Genomic DNA, 8,543 nt, shown 5'->3' on the forward strand with positions numbered 1-8,543 from the left:
GTACTTCTAGGGAGCCCTTTTTTGTGTGCATATGTTTTTGGGTATAAGTGATGTTTGATAAAATATAGAGTGTGGGGATGAGAAAGAATTCATTGATTATATTTTTGTGTTTGACAAGACCTTCGGTCTTGTGCCTATGTACCAACATAAAATGAGGGATCAAAATCTCGTAGTTCATGGTAAAAATTTCAAAGAAGTCGGTGAATTGATTTTAATCCAAAGTTTAACAAGAAAAGGGCACAAAAGGCCAAACATTTAAATTGTTAGTTCTTTTTGTCTTTTGAAATTTAAGTTAATATAATTAAGTTTATTTACAAATTTGATTGAAGAAAAAAAGTTCAAAATTCAATGGCATAAGGCCAAAGTTTCTAATCACTAAAACATGTCTAAGTTTGAAATCACAATCAAAGAAAGTTTTTGAAAAGAGGGAGGAGATGAAGAAACTATCCTAAGCAAAAATTTAAAAGTTAAGAGTTGAAAAGATCTGGCCAATAAGATGCAATCCAACAGACAAGAATGTCATATAGAAACCTATTTTCCTTTGGACTTTAATCAAGCAATAATCAATAAGCAATGAGCAATATCCAAACATCATAAAGATCAAGGCATCAAATAAAGATAGCCACATTCAAGCAAGCACTCCAATAGCTAGCAGTCTTCATTGTCTTTCAATGCATTAGATGAAATATTCCTTGATCAACTCAGAAAAAAGCATCAGACATAAATAATAATAATAATTAAGCATAAAGACAAGGTAGCAGATGAATCCCAGGCATCCAAGGGTTTGTATCAGATGAAGACACAAGTAGAGGTAGCTCAGTCTCAGATGTTGGCATTGGCCAAGTCCATTAGCACAGAGAATGTTGCCTAATTCTGTAACACCCTTCTAAAATACCCCAAAATTAAATTAAAACATCAAAACATAAATCAGAGTAGATATGCAATTTAAGGGTGTCACACTTGACACTTCACACCGTTTTCCAAAATATCCTGTCATGCTCATTTATTTAATCAAAATAAAACATTTGCATAATTCGCAGCGGATAAAGTCTAACAACAATGCAAAACATGTAACACATTACATGTAAACTTGTTCAACAATCATCAATGAAAAACAAGTAAAACATCCCGCCCCGATGTTACATCTACCAGAGCATGACCCACTAAGGAACTACACAAGACTCCAAGGACTAGCTCCTACTCAATCACTGCTCGTTACCTGAAACATAGTTGTAAGGGTGAGTTCCTCAATCGATATAATAAGCATTATAAAATATCATGTAATGCTAAGTAAATTAACACATTTCATCACCCTAATCATATCACACATTCAACAACGGTAACATCAACTCATAATCATCATCATACTCAACTCAACACAAAACACACGTATAATATTGGAATACATCCATTCATATTATACGCCATACATACATTATGCAATGAGACTCCATGCATGCGGTACCGACTATTCGTGAACATATAGTTCAACCTCACCGATCAAATCCAGATACGGCTACCAAGCTCACTAGTCCCACTCATTTGAGACCTAGTGACTCACTCACTAATTCCTCACCATGGGAATTAGCTACCACCCCAAGGGCTATGATATGCACGCTAATCACCTAGCATGCAAACATCAACAACAATTCAAAATAGACATATGCTCACACTCTAAGCCATAAACAGTCCATTCACAATCGCATACATAACAGATACATTCACAGTATTATGCATACCATCATACGTCATCAGCATGTTTATCACAGAATCATATCATATCGTGTTAAATAATAAATCACCGTATTAGCACACTCTACTAATACCTACACTGCTCAAACAACGGGAAATGATCCCTACTATATCATACATCAGCTAATTTACATCACCCAGCTGCAATGACCAAAACTGCACAACAACAGCTCAGAAAAATCACAATTCTGCCCATACGCGTATTTCCTAGTCCCATACGCGTATGGCCCATTTCTCAGCCAATCCCATACGCGTATTGTCTGCCTCATACGCGTATGCTACGCGTACCACTTCCTCATACGCGTACCAACAGAGACAAAACCACGTTCAAAACATCATCTTCCTCATCCATACGCGTATTGCCTAGTGCCATAGGCGTACCAGACCATCTCATACGCGTATTGCCTAGTGCCGTACGCGTATGACCAGAAACCAGAATTCCAGATCTGCTATGGTTTTCTCTGCTACGAGATTCTCAGATCCCACCTTCCACATTCCACTTTTTACACAACATTCATTCATATTGTCTAACACAGATCATACACATTCGATCTCACAATTTCTAACCTTATTACCTCTAATTCCTATGAATTTCCTCAATCATACTCATATCTCATTCATCCAAAATTTCACAATTTCAACATTCATCATCTAATTAGAGTCAAATCAATGGTTTATCACTACCCATTACATGTTAACCCATAATACCCATTAAACGACGATAAATCCCCCTTACCTGAGTTAATCCGGCGAATCTTTAAGCTTCAAGCTTTTCCTTCCTTCAACCCTCGTTCTCTTGCTCTTCCTCTTTGCCTCTTTCTCACTTCTGTCGCTTCTCTGGTTTTCACGTGAAAAACCCTTTTTACCAAATGGAACTCTTTATATATTTTCCAACTTATTATTCCAATAATAATAATTCTAATAATAATAATCCAATTATTTAATTAAATTAATAAATATATTATTAACTTATTTTAAATAATTATCTTATTTTTATCGGGGTGTTACAACTCTCCCCCACTAAAAGAGTTTTCGTCCTCGAAAACATACCTCAAGTGAATAACTCAGGATAAGACTCCTTCATCTGACTCTCAAGTTCCCAAGTCACATTGCCACCTGCTGGTCCTCCCCAAGCTACCTTTACTAAAATAATCTCTTTACCCCGCAACTGCTTCAACTCTCGATCCTCGATCCTCATAGGTGATGTTTCAACAGTCAGGTTATCTCTCACCTGTACATCATCTACTTGGACCACATGCGACGGATCAGGAATGTACCTCCTCAACTGAGACACATGAAAAACCTCATGCAAATTCGCAAGTGACGGCGGTAAAGCGATACGATAGGCTACCTCCCCTATCCTCTCCAAAATCTGATAAGGACCAATAAATCGAGGTGTCAACTTCTTCGACTTCAAAGCTCGACCAACACCAGTTATCGGAGTAACACGAAGAAACACATGATCTCCCTCTTGAAACTCAAGTGACTTCCTTCTCTTATCGTGATAACTCTTCTGACGACTCTGAGCAATCCTCATCTTCTCCTGAATCATTTTAATCTTTTCCGTAGTTTGTTGAACAATCTCCGGTCCAATCACAGCACTCTCACCGGACTCATACCAACATAAAGGTGTCCGACATCTCCTACCATACAAAGCTTCAAACGGTGCCATACCAATGCTCGAGTGAAAACTATTGTTGTAGGTAAACTCAATCAAAGGTAAATAACAATCCCAAGCACCTCCTTTTTCCAAAACACAAGCCCTCAAAAGATCCTCCAGTGACTGAATCGTCCTCTCAGTCTGACCATCAGTCTGCGGATGATATGCAGAACTCAATCTCAGCTTAGTTCCCAAAGCCCTCTGCAAACCTTCCCAGAACTTCGATGTAAATCTAGGATCTCTGTCCGAAACAATACTCGACGGAATACCATGCAAACTTACAATTTTCTCAATATACAATTCAGCTAATCTCTCTAACGAATAATCCATTCTGATCGGAATGAAATGAGCCGATTTTGTCAATCTGTCAACAATCACCCAAATAGCTTCAAAGTTCTTAATTGTCCTCGGTAAACCCGAAACAAAATCCATACTGATACTGTCCCACTTCCACTCTGGAATAGCCAACGGTTGCATTAGCCCAGACGGCTTCTGATGCTCAATCTTTGACTTCTGACAAGTCAAACAAGAATAAACAAAACTCGCAATTTCTCTTTTCATTCCCGGCCACCAAAATAACTTTTTCAAATCATGATACATCTTCGTAGCCCCAGGATGAATACTCAGGCCACTACGATGTCCTTCCTCAAGGATACTCTTCTTAAGTTCGGTAACATCCGGAATACACACCCGATTACCAAATTTCAAAACACCATTCTCATCAACTCTGAATTCACCACCTTGACCTTGATTCACTAGAGTCAACTTATCAACCAAAAGCACATCGGATTGCTGACCCTCTCTAATCTCATCCAGAATACCACTCGTTAACTTCAACATTCCCAATTTAACACTATTGTGAGTACTGTCACACACCAAACTCAAGTCTCTAAACTGCTCAATTAAATCCAATTCCTTAACCATTAACATAGACATATGCAATGATTTCCGACTCAATGCATCAGCCACTACGTTTGCTTTACCCGGATGGTAATTCAAACCAAAGTCATAATCCTTCAGAAACTCTAACCATCTCCTCTGTCTCATATTCAGCTCTTTCTGATCAAACAAATACTTTAAACTTTTATGATCACTGAAAACCTCAAATCTTGACCCGTACAAGTAATGCCTCCATAACTTCAGAACAAAAACCACAGCTGCCAACTCTAAATCATGTGTCGGATAGTTCCTCTCATGAACCCTCAATTGTCTCGAAGCATAAGCTATAACCTGCTTGTTCTGCATCAACACACCACCCAAACCCAACAATGAAGCATCACAGTAAACCTCAAATAATTCCGACGGACTTGGTAATATCAGAATAGGAGCAGTAGTTAACCTTCTCTTTAACTCTTGGAAACCTTCTTCACATTTTGAGTCCCAAACAAACGCTTGCCCCTTTCTAGTCAACATCGTCAACGGTAACGCCAACTTAGAAAATCCCTCGATGAATTTCCTATAATAACCTGCAAGTCCAAGAAAACTCCTTATCTCAGAAACTGACTTCGGAGCTTCCCACTTAGATACCGCTTCTATCTTAGAAGGATCAACAGCAACACCACCTCTTGAAATCACATGACCAAGAAAACTAACCTCTTCTAACCAAAATTCACACTTAGACAGCTTAGCAAATAACTTCTTTTCTCGTAGAACTCCTAAAACCATTCTCAAATGCTCAGCATGCTCTTCTTCCGATTTCGAATACACCAAAATATCGTCAATAAACACCACAACAAACTTGTCTAGGTAAGAATGGAAAATCCTATTCATATACTCCATAAATACTCCAGGCGCATTAGTCACACCAAAAGGCATTACAGAATACTCATAATGTCCATACCTTGTTCTGAAAGCAGTCTTCTGAATGTCCTCAGTTTTCACACGTATCTGGTGATACCCAGATCTCAAATCTATTTTACTGAACACACTCGCACCAACCAACTGATCCATCAAATCATCAATCCTCGGCAAAGGATACCGATTCTTGATCGTCACTTTATTCAGTTGCCTGTAGTCCACACACAACCTCATAGTACCTTCTTTCTTCTTAACCAATAACACTGGTGCACCCCACGACGACACACTCGGACGAATAAATTTCTTATCCAACAGGTCTTCCAACTGACTCTTCAATTCAGTTAACTCAACAGCAGACATACGGTACGGAGCCATCGATATCGGCCTAGTACCAGGTACCAAATCAATCGAGAACTCAACTTCACGCTCTGGTGGTAATTCATTCACTTCTTCAGGAAACACATCAGGAAAATCACACACCACGGCTAGATCGCAAATCACCAGTTTATCTTTCGCCTCCAAAGTCGCTAACAACATAAACAACTCCGCCCCATCTGCTACTGCCTCATTCACCTGCCTTGCTGATAGAAACAAACTCTTTCCTTCCTCAATCTCAGGAAAAATCACAGTCTGATCAAAACAGTTGATATAGACTCGGTTAAACACCAACCAGTTCATACCCAGGATAACATCAACCTGTACTAGTGGAAGACACACAAAGTCCATTCCAAAGTCTCTACCAAAAATACTCAAAGGACAATTCAAACAAACTGAAGTAGTAGTCACTGAACCCTTCGCAGGAGTATCAATCACCATACTACCATGCATCTCAGATATCTCTAACTTAAGTTTCACAGCACAATCCAAAGATATAAAGGAATGAGTCGCACCTGTGTCAATAATAGCTACAAGAGGAAAGCCATTAATATAACACGTACCTCGGATCAAACGATCATCTGCAGAAGTCTCAGAACCCGATAAAGCAAAGACCTTGCCTCCCGACTGATTCTCCTTCTTCGGCTTAGGACACTGTGGGCTAATATGACCCACCTCTCCACAGTTGAAACAAGTCACAGTCTTCGACCGGCACTCTGCAACCAAATGACCACCTTTCCCACACTTGAAACACTTCTTCTCAGCACTGGTACACTCATGGACACGATGTCCAGCCTGACCACATCTGAAACACTTAGCAGGGGCACTGGAGTCTCCCCCACTAGGCCTCTTCATCCCACTCTGTCTCTGGAAACCTTTGCCAGCTGCATACGGTTTCCCACGATCATTCTGATTCTTGCCTTTCCTATCAACCCTTTGTTGATAGCTCTCCGCTCTGGACTTGGTATCCTGTTCAAAAATCCTGCAACAGTCAACCAAGTCAGAAAACACTCTAATCCGCTGATACCCAATAGCCTGCTTGATCTCGGGACGTAACCCGTTCTCAAACTTCACACATTTCGAAAATTCCCCAGTAGCCTCGTTATAGGGAGTGTAATACTTCGACAGCTCTGTGAACTTAGTAGCATACTCAGTAACAGATCGGTTGCCCTGCTTCAATTCTAAGAACTCTATCTCTTTCTTTCCTCTGACATCCTCTGGAAAGTACTTCCTCAGGAATCTCTCTCTGAACACCGCCCAAGTGATCTCAGCACTCCCAGCAGCTTCCAACTCAGTGCGGGTAGCAACCCACCAATCATCTGCTTCCTCTGATAGCATATGCGTACCGAACCTGACCTTCTGGTTATCGGCACACTCAGTCACTCGGAAGATCCTCTCGATCTCCTTCAACCACTTCTGAGCACCATCTGGATCGTATGCTCCCTTAAACATTGGAGGATTGTTCTTCCGGAACTCACTCAGTTGACGAGCAGCTCCCAGTCCCACAACATTCGGATTTCCTCCAAGTACTCCAGCTAGCATACCCAGAGCCTCAGCAATCGCAGCATCATCTCTACCTCTTCCAGCCATCTCTATTCTGAAAGCCCAACAAGCTAAAACAATAAGTACTGATAGGGTTACACAACACCTATCACGTACAGGGAAACAGAATAATTACGACTCGACTCGACCGACTATGCTCTGATACCACTAATGTAACACCCTTCTAAAATACCCCAAAATTAAATTAAAACATCAAAACATAAATCAGAGTAGATATGCAATTTAAGGGTGTCACACTTGACACTTCACACCGTTTTCCAAAATATCCTGTCATGCTCATTTATTTAATCAAAATAAAACATTTGCATAATTCGCAGCGGATAAAGTCTAACAACAATGCAAAACATGTAACACATTACATGTAAACTTGTTCAACAATCATCAATGAAAAACAAGTAAAACATCCTGCCCCGATGTTACATCTACCAGAGCATGACCCACTAAGGAACTACACAAGACTCCAAGGACTAGCTCCTACTCAATCACTGCTCGTTACCTGAAACATAGTTGTAAGGGTGAGTTCCTCAATCGATATAATAAGCATTATAAAATATCATGTAATGCTAAGTAAATTAACACATTTCATCACCCTAATCATATCACACATTCAACAACGGTAACATCAACTCATAATCATCATCATACTCAACTCAACACAAAACACATGTATAATATTGGAATACATCCATTCATATTATACGCCATACATACATTATGCAATGAGACTCCATGCATGCGGTACCGACTATTCGTGAACATATAGTTCAACCTCACCGATCAAATCCAGATACGGCTACCAAGCTCACTAGTCCCACTCATTTGAGACCTAGTGACTCACTCACTAATTCCTCACCATGGGAATTAGCTACCACCCCAAGGGCTATGATATGCACGCTAATCACCTAGCATGCAAACATCAACAACAATTCAAAATAGACATATGCTCACACTCTAAGCCATAAACAGTCCATTCACAATCGCATACATAACAGATACATTCACAGTATTATGCATACCATCATACGTCATCAGCATGTTTATCACATAATCATATCATATCATGTTAAATAATAAATCACCGTATTAGCACACTCTACTAATACCTACACTGCTCAAACAACGGGAAATGATCCCTACTATATCATACATCAACTAATTTACATCACCCAGCTGCAATGACCAAAACTGCACAACAACAGCTCAGAAAAATCACAATTCTGCCCATACGCGTATTTCCTAGTCCCATACGCGTATGGCCCATTTCTCAGCCAATCCCATACGCGTATTGTCTGCCTCATACGCGTATGCTACGCGTACCACTTCCTCATACGCGTACCAACAGAGACAAAACCACGTTCAAAACATCATCTTCCTCATCCATACGCGTATTGCCTAG

The sequence above is a fragment of the Lathyrus oleraceus genome, chromosome 4 (genome assembly GCF_024323335.1).
Source record: "Lathyrus oleraceus cultivar Zhongwan6 chromosome 4, CAAS_Psat_ZW6_1.0, whole genome shotgun sequence".
NCBI classification, from domain to species: Eukaryota; Viridiplantae; Streptophyta; class Magnoliopsida; order Fabales; family Fabaceae; genus Lathyrus; species Lathyrus oleraceus.